The 17,121-nt window shown below is 45.1% G+C and overlaps 1 long non-coding RNA gene across 2 annotated transcripts in view; it reads right to left on the bottom strand.

Moving 5' to 3' along the window:
* Positions 1 to 506: 506 nt before the first annotated feature.
* The window catches only part of LOC136594894 (uncharacterized), a 34,975-nt gene continuing 18,360 nt past the window's right edge, over positions 507 to 17,121 (bottom strand). The window contains exons 1-3 of one of the 2 annotated variants that reach the window (XR_010788627.1): positions 2,416 to 2,456; positions 722 to 804; positions 507 to 620 (exon numbers count right to left, since the gene is read on the bottom strand). This is a non-coding gene — a long non-coding RNA (uncharacterized lncRNA). Of the gene's footprint in view, positions 621 to 721; positions 805 to 2,415; positions 2,457 to 17,121 lie in introns of those variants that run through there. The other variant, XR_010788626.1, reaches the window with a different exon arrangement.

Consider the following 17,121-nt stretch of genomic DNA (forward strand, 5'->3'; position numbering starts at 1 on the left):
TTTACCGCACACAATTCAGCAGCAGTAAATGCGTATTCTACATCTGACCTTACGCTGAGGGTGGTTTGCCAACAGCTTTTTGGAATAACTCAACTGCAGTTCTTTGAGGCCAACCCAGTAATGGATTCCAGTAGAAAGGAGGAATCTAAGTCCTTCGTTTAAAGGAATTGTATCAAGACCTAAAGTTATCCCGCGTCTCCTGGATAGGGAATAACCTTATAACTGCAGTGGTGGTCCAACCGCTTGGACTCCCACCCAGCCCGAAAATAGAGTTTCTGAAAATCCCTACATGAATGGAGAGGAGATTGCGCATGTGCAGCACCATTCTATTCATTCAATGACAATGCTGAAATTGTATAAACGCCGAGCAATCTCCAGTGCTGTCATTTAAATGAATTGGTAGTAGACATGCAAGATCTCTGCTGTGGTGGGACCATAAGGACCCCAGTTCTTGAGATCAGTGGAGGTCCCAGTGGTTGGATCCCCACAGTCAAAGTTTTCACCTGCACCAGTTTTGATGAATTTTCCTCCCAGCATCACATGTCGTCATTACAGCTCGTATGAACTGATCATAATGGTAGCTGATATACGGAATCCTAAGGATTAATACACAGGGGGATCTGGAAGGAAAAATTCCATTAGAAATAGCTGCACGCTCATTTACATGGTGCACACCACAATCGTAACCCTATTATGATGACAATTAGGGCATCCTACATACTACACCAGCTTCTCCAGGTCATTTCCCGCAGCTTCTTTCAGCGCCTTCTTTGTTTATGAAATTTGTTCTTTTCTGGCCTCAATCTGTAGAAATAGAAGAGAAGACAAAGGGGTTGTCCAGTTGTAAACCACTGATGACCTGTCCTTAAGATAGACAATCAATAGTAGATTAGTGGCGTCTGCTGCCCGGACCCCCACCAATCTGCTGTTTGCTGGGACGATATGCTTGTACACTAGCTAATCTCTACAAGAAGCAGACAGCTCTGTTTCCACAGCAGTGGCCCGGCCTCATATTGCAGGCTAAGTTCCCATTGAAATGAATAGCCTTAAATACCAAACCTCCCCACTGCAGTGGGAACAGAGCTGTCTGCTTCCTGCAGAAGTCATATGAGAGCAGGTGAGCATCGGCCGCTGAATAGCTGATCAGTTGGAGCCCCATCAATCTACTACTGGTGGCCTAGCTCAAGGATAGGACAGCAATAGTTTACACATGGACAACCCCTTTAAGTAAATTGCACTACGTTATTGGTATAAATGATTGGAAACCAGAGGCTGAAACCCGTGCAAACGCAACATTTCCTACAGTTGAGGCTTTGCTACAGTTAAATTCAGTCTATACAATCCTCTGCAATCCAAGTCTGGACCCCAAGATGATACATTGTAGCAAACTGTCAGCACAGAAGATAGATTGATACTGACATTTAGGACACAGAGGATTGAGTAGACTGGATACACAGCTGTGGAAAGTATTACGTTTGTACATGCTTTTAGTCTTTGGATGTAAAGAAGAAAGATGAAACAATACCTCTGCAGCGCCACCTATTGGATGGCAGCATTCTTTTAAATGAATGCTTGACCCGTAATATATAGTTATATAAAGGGTTAAGCATTGATTTGAAGGAATGCTGCCATCCAATAGGTGACGCTGCAGAGGTATTGTTCCATCTTCCTTATGTACATATTGCCCAGAGGAGCATGGATGGCCTTATGCATCTCCTCACTCACCTTTTTGGTGCTCTCTACCTAAGGAGTGATGTTACCCCTTCCGAACTGGATGTAAAGAAGAATGTTCCCCTTTACTGACAGCAAAACGATGATCTGACACAATGAGTTAGTAAACAAATTGTAGAACTTTCGTTACACAATGGTGGATCAGCCATCTGCAGCCGGCGGCTCTCCCGCTGTTCTGTAACCGCAGGGTGATGGGAGTTACATATCACAGACCACTTTATGTAGTAGTACAAGTATATTGTTAGGGTTTTATATAAATTAAGCTTCAATGATATAAAACCCTAACAATGTACTTGTACTACTACATAAAGTGGACTGTGATATGTAACTCCCATCACACTGCGGTTAAAGAACAGCAGGAGAGCCGCCGGCTGCAGATGGCTGATCCACCATGTTATTGGTGACTGCGAGTGACATTATATTTCCTGCCCACCTCTGATCTCTTTCCTTTGGGTTTCTTCGCATTTTTGATGTTTTGTAGCATGCGACATTGCGAGTCAAGAACCTTGCGGGCTTCGCGAAATGCCCGCAACTTGTGATGTTTTGCAGCCCATGTTTTCCTAAGGAGCCTTCCTCTCTGTTGCATCGTATGAAAATGTGCGGTGTGATGAACCTTTTACAGTAGGAAATCCTATTGGAAGAGCCCTAAACTAAGCCCTAGCTGCAGAAAACAAAAACACTTACATCACCTAAGAAGCGCTGTCAGCTCCACTGCATCTTCTCCCCAATCCCCGACACTTGTCTTCAGGCAAGTCTTCTGGCTGGGGATTGGAAATTCCCCGCCTCCAGGAAACGCTGGCTCTGATTGGCTGAGCACCACACAGCAAATTATCTTCCTATGTATAATATGACCAAACGGACTGGGACAGAAGACCTCTTGGGAGCGGTGGGTTTGCGTGGAAGATGACCACTTTGCTGTCTCTGTACGTTGGTCTGCAGGGATTCTGTAGACTTGTTGCATCAATGATGATCTCTGATGAAAACAAGTGTAAGATTGACTCCAACAACCATCAGAATAAAGGATTCAAGGAGGCAGTCATCACAAAAAAGCAGAGATTCGGGACAATGTGCCAGCACGCTGCTGTCAGGAGCTGCACACCAACTGTGGACAATATAAGGACCATTATCTGCTTTGCAACCAGTGATTACGACTGCGGAGAAGACAAATACATTGAAGGAGCAGAGCTGAATTCACTGAACACACCAACGTGTTGTGCGATTAAGGCTAGGGCCACGTGGCGGCACGGGTGGCAAGTTGCTGCGAGCCGCAGATCGACAAAAGTTCCAGTCTTGGTGTCTATTGTTTTGCGAGCTGCAGGTGGCAAGAATTTGTGACATGTGCTGCAACCGCATTGGCACTAATGAGAGACTGAAGTGGAAGGGTTACACAAAGATCTTTGGTCATGTGACCCATGCTGCCGTGTAACCATAGCCTTAATATTGATAACTCGCTTGGCTCTACTACATCTCTACACAATAATCATGTTTTGAAACCTTGGAGACCATGACGACTTATTCCCTAAGAGGAAAATCCCTTAGTAGGCAGCCATATGTGTTTTCACGACCCCCAATACTATATCTGTATGCAGCCCACCGTGTGTGTATAAAGCCTAGGGCTCCAGTGGCCATCTATATCGTTAACTGCTGAGCATGCAGCAAGACGTGACAGCTCTCACCTCCCAAGTAAAGAACTTTTACACGGCTTGTCCCACAATTGGGGAGTGTAAGAAGTACAACCATCAGCCAACAAACAAGTCAACGCTCATTTGTCCGCTGATCCTTGACTTTCAACAAGCATAAAATTGCTGACTGGTCATCTGTATGTCTCCCTGTGTGAGTGGGTTTGGTACACAAAATGGCCCTGGAATAAAACTATAAAGTGGGCCCATATTGTAGCTGGGGCCAAATTAGCAGCAAGTGGGATGAACACAAGTAGGCAGGCGTCAGCAAACCGCCAGCTGCAGCACTGCTGACTGTAGGAGGGGAGAAATCTATGCGGCGTGGATAGCTCACTGCAGCAGATCTTCTACGAAGCACAGAACATGTTAGAGCTGCAGGTATATATTAAGGTGCCGCCTATTTCTACCCTTTAGGCCTCCACCACATCAATGATCATCATCGGCTGGCTTCTCTTAACCCCTTATTGTTTTCATGTCCTGGGTGTTTGGGCTTCATTCTGCAGGGCCGTGAAAACACACTGGCCCTGTAGAGCAAAGCCCCGGGGTTGGGATTGTGACAGCTCCCGCCTCTAAGCTACCGGAGGTACTGAATAAAACCACTACAAGGATTAATATAACTAATAACAATATATGACAGCCAAAAAATACCTACAGACTGTGACCACATAATACCCCTAAAGTGTTACTGAAAAAAAGTATACAAGGACCAATGTTACACCCATACTGTGGCCATAGAGAGGTAGATACCAGTTCACAGCACCAGTATAATGGATCTCGACAGGCTGTGTAAGTGATTATAGTATATTAGCTCCATTAATCACTGGTGATGTCCCCTTTAATTGGGGTGTTTCACTTTTCCTTTTCTTCTCCATCCCGCTCAGACCACAATCATGATTTATCCTTCACACATATTTGTCTCTGCAGAATTTGACAGACAACTTTAACTCTAATTTTACCTTTCCATATCTCTACACAATGCCACCATTCATGTTGCTCCAGACAGTAATAATGCCATATCTGCCACTTAGTAATTTAAGCTCCTTTTTGTGCTCATTGTAATCCCCACATAGTAGTGCCAATATTAATGCTCCCCACACAGAATTTGTTCCCCCTGTTATGCCACCACTCAGTAATAATGCCCCTCCTGGTGTCCGTTTAGTAATAATGACTCTCCCGGCCCCCTTTCAAAGGGTTTGTCTGCCCATTTTTTCACTGATGGCCTATGCTCTGTATAGATCAGTAGCAGTTGATGGACGGGGTCTGCCGCTAGGGAACCCCGTCCATCAGCCCTCTGCTCAGTATAGCAGGCCGGATGCTGTAATAAGAGCACAGGGAGGTAGTACTGGCAGAAGAGAAGCAGGAAGTGAAGCCTCAGTGTGGCTCTCACATTGATTTCAATAAATAAAGCCAGCGTTCGCACTTTCTTCCCCATCATCTTATGACAACATTTGGCCCGCTGCACTGGACAACAGGCGGGATGAATAGCTGATGGACAGCAGTAGACCCTATCTATCTACTATGGATGACTTGTCCAGAGCAAACTTCAATAGTAAAAAAATGGGCAAATAATCCCTATAAGTAATAATGCCCCTGGCCCGTATTTATTAATAATACTCCTCCTGGTGTTGTTATAGTAATAATGTCGTTTGTGTCCCTTTTGTGGTAATAAGAATGCCTATTAGCCCCCTTGCAGTGCTGCCCGTTATATACATTAAAAAAAACAACACAATTACTTACCTGCGTCCCCCTCCTCCGGCCTCTGCTGTCTGCATCTGTCTGCAAATCTCACAGTTTGGCCGCACCGAAAAACTGCAAGATTTCTGTGGGAGAGCCGCAGCTCCAATGCCTGCGGCATTTTGCCCTGGCTGCTGGCATTCCGCTGCGGCTTTTTCTCCCCATAGAGAGGAGTGAGGCTGCAGTGGGGGAAAAAAAAAAAAGAATTGAGATGCTGCGGCTGTCAATTTTGCCCCGCATCTCCAGTTCGGCCCGGTTTTGCCGCAACGGATTGGCTGCCCCATGTGGACGAGATTTTTGCACAATCTCGTACAGATGGCTGGCTAATCCTGGGATTAGGTGCCGAAGGTGGACTTGTCGCACAGAATTTCCGCATGGAATTTCTATGGCAAATCCGTCTCTTGTGAACCCAGTCTTACAGCACAATTACCTCCAGGGATCACAGGTGATGTCATATCTGATTAGTGTTGTTCACTTTTGGTTTTCATCTGTAGTCGGCCCAGAACAATTTGACAATTTCTTCCAGCCATCATTTGTTTCTGCAGAATTTGCAACAGACCTCTTTAGCTCCACGCTTCCCCAGCACATGCGCAACATATGCGCAAACCCCAAATTCTGCTGCCCCCTTTTAACAGTGCCAACCAGCGGCTAACCCTAATAAATAATCTCACACACTGTTCACCAGCCTCTCCTACCACAGACCACTGCATGTACCACGCTTTCTCACAGACTGCTGAAACCCCTTAGGGTTCTGTCCCCTCCACATCACACAGCACTCTCATGGTACCCCACTTATCACATAATGCAGAAAGGAACAGAACAAAAAAGGGTCTCGGCGCTCCAGCAGGAAAGACCCGATGTAATCCTCCGAATCAGCAGTAATGGTCCTTATTCCATAATAACACAGCACAACGTGTTTCGTTGCAAGAACCGCGACTTTCTCAAGTACAATGAACTTACACTTCTTTCATCTATTTAAACAACATTTAGAAACTCATATATCCATAAATATTGTTTGTGGCAAATAATAAGGATCTTGAAGGAATCTATGTGACATCTATCCTCCATGTGTTTGAGGGCGATTTAGGATGGACTATTGAAACTTCTGGCTCATCCTTACCCAAGGAAGCCTATTCTCTGAAAGGCTCTGTATATGATACATGGAGGCATACATTGGATTGGATATTTCTTAAGGTTTATAGAGAGAATCATTTGACCCCTAGAGGCTTGAGAGTGCCTATAGGGTCAGATTTCCCAGGGATGAAGAATTCTCTGGTGAATGGAGTCTAATGTTGGGCACTTTTTCATCATTAATGTTAGATAAGTCGATTGCAAAAAGAACAGACTTGTCTATTTCTGGTTTTAAATCAGTCCTAGATTTTGGGATGCACAGCAGTAGAGAAGAAATACTGTATGCTATTAACCATATGTATAGAACTGAAAAGAATATATGTATGTGTAAGATGAAAAAACTAATCCGTGATTTGAGAGATTTCAATACCAAATCTGGACTCTCTAAGGATTTTACAAAGAAAAAAGTACAAAGTAGCTGACCTCAGAGGTCACATAGATCTAGAGATATGATTATTGAAGATCCTAATGAAAGGAGAACTTCTGCATTCTTTCCTCTGCATTTGGTTAGGGTAAACTCGGGTATATACTAATTATAATCACTCCAATAGGAATCCATACTGGAAAAGGAAAGACAAAAGGTATGATCATGTAGGAAGGACTGAGAATAATAGAGAGAATGAAAGAGAAGTAGATTATGGTAAAGATAAAAATCTAAATTTTTCCATAGAGAACAAGGTAGTAGATTTAGATTAAGACAAATAGATAAATTACCCAAAGGTAACAATAGGACAAATAGAGATAATATGACACAAACGGGGTGGAGTAACTTTAGAATATCAGAAGAACCTATAGCTAAACGTAATTTATCACAAACTGTGGACAATTCTTTATGCAATCCAGAGGTTAATTTCCATTCTATGGTTACCATTGACACCATTGTGTGTAGTACTATTATTAATGAGAGCCCTATCCCTATGCCTGAAACTATAAGAAGTCCTTTAAGAACCCCCCAAAGACAAAATAGTGATTATATATATTCTACTCTGGAACTTATATCTTACCCGATAGAAAGAGCTCTTCTAAAGGGCGGCCGATATGGGAGTCTCTAAATTTTGTATAAATAGATGAAAGAAGTGTAAGTTCATTGTACTTGAGAAAGTCGCGGTTCTTGTGACGAAACGCTTTGTACTGTGTTATTATGGAATAAAGACCATTACTGCTGATTCGGAGGATTACATCGGGTCTTTCCTGCTGGAGCGCCGAGCTCCTTTTTTGTTCTGTTCCTTTCTGCATTATCCCACAGGTTGACCTTCTCGAGGAGGAGGGACGACTGGCCAGGCGGCTCTCCTGTTTTTTCAGGATATAAGGAAAGGATTTGTGGATCTTTTTGTGCATTTTTCATATGCTATAAAGGACGTGGAGGGGTCAGTGGGGGACCTAGTGTATGGTCATCACACTGACACCGGGTAAGTCCTGTTCCCTTTTCTATACATTTGGTGTGGAGATTGTTGGAGCGCTGTCCCTCATATATGGTTTCCTTCCACTTATCACATAGGATGACCCTTCATGGCCTTCCCCCTCGTGACAAAGAACGCCACTTATGGTTTTCCTCCCTCTCATAACACATGATGGCCCTTATGGTTCTGCACTCCCCTATTTGTCTCACAGAATGCCCCTCACGGTTCGTTCTCACATAGCAGAAATAATGCAAATTTTAAACAGGGAAAAATCTGCGTAATTTCTGTGTTAAAAACCACATCACAAGTGGCGTGGCCAAACCACCATACTGCGTAGACGCACAGAGAGCGAGCTCCGCAGGAAACGGCACAAACCAGAGAATTTAGCACGCTTCCCTACACAATTACAGTTAACTTGTCCCTTACAAGCTCTCTCAGCAGAACCATCACCAGCCGGAAGCAGGCACTGCCGGCCGGAGGGAGCAAGAGGAGAGCTGGTGCAGTAACAGCTGCGGGAACCAGGCGGTGGAGTCTGATCCTGCTAACAACATGGAGACTTCTGTCTAACTGCCAGCGCAGACCGCAAACAGCGCCCCATGCTAAACAAAGAGCATCAGATACACTCCGGGGCTGAATACCTCCACACATCGCAGTCGAGCGTTCTCACCTAGGGAGAAAGAAAATACAACCATAATGAGTAAAAATCCTATCAAAGACAAGAGAACAGAAGTCGGAGGCACCAATATCAGGATCGAGGGTCCACCTGAGTCTCATGCTCCAGACGGGTGCTCATGCTCCTTTCCTTAAATGATACACAAGCAATATTACTGGAGACAAAGACCCATTAAACTACCAAGGATCGACTATCCAGCTGTATCAAGACTTAGTCCCTTTTACATTAGCTAAAAGAAGGCAAATGAGACCGCTTCTGAAAGCCCTCAGGGCCAAAAATCTACAACATGCATGGATGTTCCCATTTGGGCTAACATTTCACAAAGATGGCAAAAGCATCATCATACACACCCCGTCCGATCTGGAAAGGGCTTGGCCTATCCCGGGCCTAACACCGATCCACATTGCCTCCTGGATGTCGCTGAGAGAAAAGGAAGCCTGCCCAAAAACAGTAATGGAGACGCCTTGGAAGGAGATATCTTGCTCCAAATCTCCCAAAAAATAGGAGATCAGCCTGTCTTGTATTCGTCACCACATGCCACTTGAAGCTCCTCAACCTTCCACCCATACTGGCGACAGGGCATCATTACCATCTTTACTGCAGGACCTGATCTTTAACAAGACTTCCCAAGGATAGCAACGTTGCTGTCAACTTTTATTGTCATGGGGGAATAAAGAACATTTTCTACTTTGCTAAACTTGGATGCTGCCGCCTCTTCTTGCTCTTTGGAATACGTCTTGGGAATAAGTTCAGATCCCTAGCGGCTCTTGCAATCAGTAAGTCCTACCACTGATGTGGACAAAAGTGACGCTGTTGATACTCTGTTACTATTGATTATATATAACAGTCCTCATCATAATATTTCTTGTTTACGTTTTATATTTGAATGACCACTGCTATGTCATACTGGAGTTTATCTTATGTACTTTGCTGTCTGCTTTGATCTCAACTAATTGAAGGGATGTTGCCTGGATCTGGCCTCCCCCTTATACGCATTATAGGTCAATGGATCAATCTGCTAGTACTATTCTAGTAGTTATGTTCATAGTTTGTTTATGGTTGGCAGACACACGACCCTTGCGCGTATGATTGCCATAGATGGTTTAAGCGTGCGGAGGTGGGGCTGAATACCACCCCCCCTGCACTCCCCAGCCCTTGCTGGTATGCCCTGCCCCTGTGGCCGAGATGCACCTAGTCTCTCTTCCCTCAATATCAATCGTTAAACTTCTAAGTACACTTGACCTGTTTAATACAATAGATTAGAATAAATACAGCATTACTAACAATAAAATACAATAAAAGTGTCTTAAGTTAGGGTAGTGGCTGGTTGCATCAAGCTGGTGCGCACCACCATGGTTCCAACTTTAACCCATCGTTCTGACTGTGTTACTGTGAGTAAACGTTGCAGTCCGTCAGACTTTTAAAATTGTCTCGAGTTTATAACGGTTTTACCCTTCTTCCCCGTTTAACCCCCAACTAAACCCCTGATTTCCTGAAGAGAGGTAAGCAGGCTGGGCTGTCCCGGCCCGACATACTCATCCGACTCATCCTACGCCGGCGCTAGTCTTCACCTGAAAACTAAAATGATAAATGGACTTACCGTCACAGCCATAAACACTAAAGGTCTAAATACCCCACAAAAACGAAGCCGAGTAATATGCCTCCTAAAGAAGCTAAAAACGTCTATTGTGTTTCTCCAGGAAACCCTCTGGAATGCAACGGCCCTTTGTTAGGTGGTATTTTAGCAACCACCCTACCAGCGCAGCTAAAGGGGGTGGCTGTAGCGCTGCACTCCTCCGTCCCATCTGTATTAGATGGCCATCTGTCTGATAAAGGGGATAAAGGCTTTTCTTAAAAGGCAAAATTTTAACAGAAACTGTCACATTGGTAAACCTAGATGTCCCGAACAAAAATCAGGTGGCCCGGCTTACAGACGCCCTGAAGAAACTTTCACTCTTTGCAGAAGGCAAAATAGTAGCAGGTTCAGACCTTAATCTCACCCTAAACCTCATATTGGACTCTTCCTTGGAGAAGTCTCAGAACTTACAAGAAGCATGTAGAAAACTCCATAAAATGCTGCAGAACCTACAGCTCTCTGATGGTTGGAGACAGAGGCGTAACTTAAAGCTCCTGGGCCCCAATGCAAAATGTGTAGCAGGGCCCCTAATTATAATGTTTTATTAATAGTACTGGGCTACCTATATGGAGAACAGAGGCCTTATGGGCCCCCTAAGGCTCCTGGGCTCGGGTGCAACCGCATCCCCTGCACCCACTATAGTTACGCCCCTGGTTGGAGAACATCAAACCCTTTAGATAGGGACTTCTCTTTATATTCCCCCCCGTACACGATACATACCACAGAATAGACTACATTCTTATTTCCTCCTCATTGATTTAGCAAATTAAAAAATCTACTATGGGAAACTTAACGGTCCCTGACCATGTCCGGTTACAGTCCACAAGGCCTGGAGCTGGAGGCTGAACAAGTCTCTTCTAGACAATCAAAAAGCAATTAAAAACATAACCAACCAACTAAAAAACTTTTAAGGAAAACACACAGACTCCAGATAAACACCCATTAGTGTGGGGAACGCACAATGCATGTATTAGGGGCATATTCATAGCTATAGGAGCCGCACAGAAAAAACAAAAAAACAAGCAGAAAGAAGTCATTCTGACTGAAATCTCTCATTTAGAACAGCTGTCGAAACAAAAAAAGGTGAAATTAACTGAATTAAGAGAAAAGCTTAAAGATATTTTAAACAGTAGATTTACAAAATCTCTTCTGTACTACAAACACCAACTTCATGTACGCGGTAACAAAGGAGGTCGGCTTATGTCCTCCTTAATAAAGGAAGCTAGAGGAAAAACACATATCCCAGAAAATAAATGACCCGATGGGAAAGACCCACAAGGAAACGACAATGATAGCTCAAATCTTCAAAGCTGAACAACTTGACCTCACCAGACACTTGGAAGAAATGAAAGACAAAAAACTGGAGTATGTTGGCTTTGCTTGATCTCCCTTTGAGTCACGATGAGGCGGCCTCTCTGGCCTCTCCAATCTCCCTGGAAAAGTCAACATCCATACTAAATAGCTTCCCACTACACAAGAGTCCGGGACCGGAGGGACTTCCCTTAGCACATTACTAAAAATTCCAGGAAACAATCCTTCCATATCTGGCTCTGTCACTTAATGCTTTGCTGCAATGTGCGCAGCTACCCAGACAGGGGTCAGAAACGCTATCTTTTCTCCTTAGGGAGAGCACCCAGACAGAGAGTGAGGAGACTCAAAAGGCCATTCATGCTCCTCTGGGTAATATGCAAATAAGGGAGATGGAATAATACCTCCACAGATTCCTACCGTACACTGATGAAGGGCAGACACCCTGAAACAGCTCTATGTACATCGAGTCTGGCTTTGTTTTGAATTCCCAGTCATTGTTACAAGGCTTGTATAAAGAGTCTAACTTTGGCTTGAAGGAATGCTGGCTACCCAGACAAACACAGGAAGCCTTCATCACCCTCATACACAAAGAAGGGAAAGATTCGCTCCTATGTGGAAGTTATAGACCCATTTCCCTCTTAAATTTAGGCATCAAAATATGAGCGAAACTCCTCTCAAGGCGGATTAACATCTTCATACCCAAATGGATTAACGATGAACAATTGGGTTTCCTCACTGGTAGAAAGGAAAAAAGATAACTCTGCACAGCTCCTTCATGTAATAAGATACGCACAAAACAACAAAATCCCACTAATCTTACTGAAATTGATGCTGAAAAAGCGTTCAATAGAGTAGATTGGAACTTCATGCGGTCAGTCCTGGAAAAATTCAGATTCCCACCATCTCTAATTAAAGCCATTTTTACATTATACTCCAACCCCTACGCTAAAATGAACGACTCCTTTTCACCTCTCTTCTCCATCACTAAAGGAACACGTCAACGATGCCCTCTTTCCCCGACCCGATTCATCCTCTCATTAGAAATTCTTCTCCAACTACTACGGCGGAGTAGGGGTATTGAGGGAATTAGTCTAAATCACCTTTCGCTTAACTCTGAGGCCTTTGTGGATGACACTTTATTCTAACTAACTCAGAACAAGGCCTTCTGAATCTCAATAGCATTCTACAAACCTATGGCTCTGTGTCACATTTCAAAGTAAATATCTCAAAGTCAACTGCGCTCAACATAACTCTACCCCCAGATACTGCAAAAACAAACGTCAAACATCAACTTAATACACCTGGGGTGAAACTTGCATTGACTACTTGGGGATCAAGATTGCTAAAAATCTAGCACACCTTTATGACAAAAATTTTCCACCCCTCCTCAAAGAAATAGCCTCACTTTTACAAATTTATAATCTACCGGTGCTCTTCTGGTTTGAGAAGATCCTTCTACAAACCTACATGGTCCCCAAAATTCTTCATAAATTACAAATGCTCCCGATATATCTCCCAGAATCCCAAGTCAAGCTTTTCTAGGTTCACATGGAAGCATAAAAGACCGTGTATAGCTCACCGTCTCCTGACAGAGTGGGAGAATAAACTTACCCGATGTGTCCCAATATTATAAGTCAATCCATCAGATTGATGGAATTAACTATTTCTTCGCAAAATTGAATCGTAAGTCATTTAGCTCAAGCCTCTTATGGAACATCCCTGCTCAGGGACCTATGGCTCTCATCACAAAAAAAAAATTCAGAAAGTCATCCTTTGATCTCCTTTGGGAGGAGCATGCGAGGTCTGGGATGCCCTTCGAGGGGAGTTTGCCCCACATCCGTCACCTGCTGCCCCTCTGATCTTAATACTGGACTACTTAGGATTAAAACTGGACGATCATTCAAAACAACTGAGGCATAGCAGAGTATTAGAAGAATTTGAAAAAAAAAATTATGCAAGTCCCCTAAAGGGACAAAAAAAATTGTAAAAAAAAAAAAATAATAATAAAAACACCACAACCCCACCTTTCTCCCTTTACTTTGTAAAAAATAAAGAATTAAAAATAAAATTACACATATGGTATTCTTGCATTCGAATGACCCAAACTGGGTGGGTGCTGTGTCCCCCAATGAACAAGACGAAAAAGAGATTTCACGCTAAGTTATTACAAAAATCTCGTTTTCTCGTCTGTATCATTGGGGGACACAGCAAAGACCTTGGGACCTTTTAGTACCCAAGGTGGGGTGGGGGGGGGGGATATAAGAAGGCGCAGGTGTAAAGCAGCGTATCAGCGCTTAAACTGCTACTAGCGTTAATGGATGCCTAGGCATCCAGCATGCTCAGAGAAGGAGCATGAAGGGGCCTGAGTAAGGGTCCCATCCATTCTCCGGGAGGAAAAAAAGACTCCTGTTAAGGAGCTTCCGACGAGGCACCCGCCGCCCGAGTAATATGAGCCGTAACACGGCCTGCGAGTGTAACTTTCCTGGCACTGTAACCCTGTACTGCCACGAAGCAGAGCCATTGCAAGTACTCCACCTTGGAAAAGCAGGAATCCACTTGGAGTTGCCAGGATTACCAGCAGTGAGCCAGCGCGACTGAAGAATGCTACCTGAAAGAGTTACTCTTGCGTAGTCAGACCGAGCCCCCTTGCCACCGGAGCATTCCTTGGGACGCAGCACTACAGAGAAAGGTGCCCACCGAATACTTCACTGAAGTGGATCCCAATACCATCGGCAGTGAGAGAATATACAGGTTAATAACGACAGTCTCCTGATGACAACCTTCGGTACAAATAGACATCCAAAACAGAGCTGTGGAGCCATCAGCTCCAAAACTTCAGGCAGTTGGGTGCCTTCCAACAGTCGACCTAGTTGTCGATATACCCCAGGTTGTCAATATCACCTTCACAGTCCTGCCACGAGGAAGCAAGCGGGTCGATTCCAGATGCCAATAAAGAAGTCACTCGTTGCAATTTACAACGGCTTTCCATGTTGACCAAGGCTGGAAGGCTTGCGGCGTGAAGGTCCCGCCTCGGTTCAATTATCTTGAAGAAGTCGTATACGCAGCGGACTACCCCCAGAATGTGGGAGGATCCAGGACTGATCTCTGGCCCCAGGACGCATAGCTGAAGCGCAGCATGACCCTGATGCTGGGTAACCCAACAACCCCCGTTCGTGATGGCGACTGATAGCTGAAAAGCGAAAAGAGACCTGCCTGAAGAGATCCTTCAGCTCCGTGATCCTGAGACAATATCCACAGCATTCACTTTCAGCATGAAACCATAGACTTTCGAAAACGTCTATCCTTTGGAATGGTTTCATTGCAACCGCCTGACTCCACTAGGCACCAAAGGATTAGCTGCCTAGCAGCAAGGCTACAAGGGTACACTGGTATGGGACTCTCGCTGGTCCCTTTTAGGAAACAGCAGCAGTAGAGAGGGACGAACCCTAAGAATTTACAGACAGTACCGACATAGACTGTTTCACAGTCTCCTGCAAGCAATACTGCAGGGAGAACAATGCAGGAGGATCGCAGCGTGCTTCTGGATCTGTCCGCCTGAACTCCACTGACCGTGGTAACTTAACTATACGATTCGTCTCACAAGGGAATAGGATGAACTAGTTTTGCTGAGGATCAGCTCCCTAAACCTGATCCGCAATTAGAGACTGCTCTGGTTCCAAGTACTCCTTACGGCCACCATCTCTCCGTCGGCAATATAGGAAAAAACCTGACCTGTTCTGCACCCATCAGGGTCAGCAAGAGACTCTGTCTCAACCGGTATCTTGCCTGTAGTCCAGACGACAAGCTACCCACGTCCGTACGGACACGGCTGATAGAACTAGCAGTCCAGGTTCCTAGAAACACAAGATGTCTTGTAGTTCCAAGACTGCCCGAGAGGGAGCGGACTCACAGTGGGTCGGCATGGAAAAGAGCTGACTGGAGGGGCGCCCCATAGACATACCTATAACCCCCATCTCCCTTTCGGAGTTGGGACCCAGAAACACCACTAGATGCCAACAAGTCTGGACTGTGTGGAAAAACAAGATGCTCTCTGGCTGCACGTCACTCTCGTCTGTGGGGGGAGCAATATAGTAATAATAATAATCTTTATTTGTATTGCGCCAACATATTCCGCAGCACTTACATAGACAGGGGGAATACAAAGAGACAAAAGTACAAAAGTTACAGAACCATGGTTGCATAGTAATCAGTTGATGGAGACAGTAGGGGTGAGGGTCCTGCTCCAACGAGCTTACATACTACTAGTAAAGGGGGGATACAGAAGGTAAAGGGCTGGACATGTGCACAGTATGGCGGGGTGGAGAGTGAGGGATGCTATACACAGACAATGGTCAGACATTTAGCCGTGTGACGGCAGAATCGTTATGACTGCAGGAGCGGTTTATGACGCCTAGCAGGGATTGCAGTCAGTAGGTCAGGGAGCATGTTATCAGGTGGCGTACAGAGGAGTTTGTTTAGGGAATGCGGTATGCCTCCCTGAACAGGTACGTTTTTAGAGCATACTTGAAGTTTTTCGAGTCCTGGATTGCCCGGGTAGCCTTTGATAGTGCGTTCCAGAGGACTGGTGCTGCTTTGGAGAAGTCTTGGAGGCGGGAGTGAGAAGTTTGAATTAGAGGGATGCACAGTCTAGGCCGATGGAGCGAAGCATACTGAGTAGGAGTTTGTAGTCGACAGTGTCAAATGCTGCGGAGAGGTTGAGGAGGATCAGTAGGGAGTAATCGTCCCCGATTTGGCTGTCAGTAGGTATACTGCTTCAGCCTGCGGCTCTCCTGTAATCGGAGGTCGCCCTAAAGTTGCCTGCAGGGAGCTGCAGGTGGTCATCTCAGGGGGGCTAGCCGTTAGGTAAATGCCCGTTGCACGAGCTTACCCGCTGCAGAGCAGAGATGAGGAGCGATGAGTCCAGAGACTCCCTGTGGAAGAGATCGCATACTGTCGTCCGTAAGACGAGATCTTCTCTGTTGGATGTACCTAGCACATTGTACATGAGACGAGCGACCGACAGCCATCACAGTGAGGACAGTAATAGGAGCAATCATCGCTTAGTGAATGGTGGCCGAGTGGGAGGGGACCACTCCGACCCATCTGCCTCCATCTACAGTATACAGGCGGTTGTTCATAGATGAAAGACTGCCTGTTCACATGGCCAATGCAGCGGCAGACCAACAATGATTTCTTGGCCTGCATGAAAGATACGATCAGTGATTTATGGCTGATTGGTCTTTCACTGCACAATTATACTGCAAACTGCTTGATCTAATGAGCAGTTAGCAGGATTATGATGCCATGTAAAAGGGCCTTTAGTTGACTGAAGATAACAGACATTAAGGCTGGTTTCACACAGGCGACAAAATCATGCGGGATATGTGTGGTACAAGACACAGAAATATGAACTCCATTCATTTGAATGGGGGAATACACATGAGCGATGTTTTCCTGCATAGCACCGCGATGAGATGCTATGAGAGAAACACATCGCAGCATGTTCTATCTTCCTGCTATATCTCCCTCTGCTTGCAATGGGGGTGATGGCAGCAGCGCCGGCCCCATTGAGATCAATAGGACAACTCTGAAGTGGCAGGGAATCCCTTCATCCTTGTGGGGAAATCCCTTTAAGCACGTTGGGGGTGAAGGGATTACCCGCGAGGATGAAGGAATCCCCTGCTGCTACTGTGACAGAGGATTACAGAGTTCTCTCTCCCATTGCTTTATAATGGGGCAGGCGCTGCTGCCGCACCTAGGATGCAGTTTCGGAGCAGCCACGCTGCGGACTTACTTCAGATGTGTAAAATTTAGCCATTAGTAATT

This window comes from Eleutherodactylus coqui, unplaced genomic scaffold (genome assembly GCF_035609145.1).
Source record: "Eleutherodactylus coqui strain aEleCoq1 unplaced genomic scaffold, aEleCoq1.hap1 HAP1_SCAFFOLD_109, whole genome shotgun sequence".
Taxonomy (NCBI): Eukaryota; Metazoa; Chordata; class Amphibia; order Anura; family Eleutherodactylidae; genus Eleutherodactylus; species Eleutherodactylus coqui.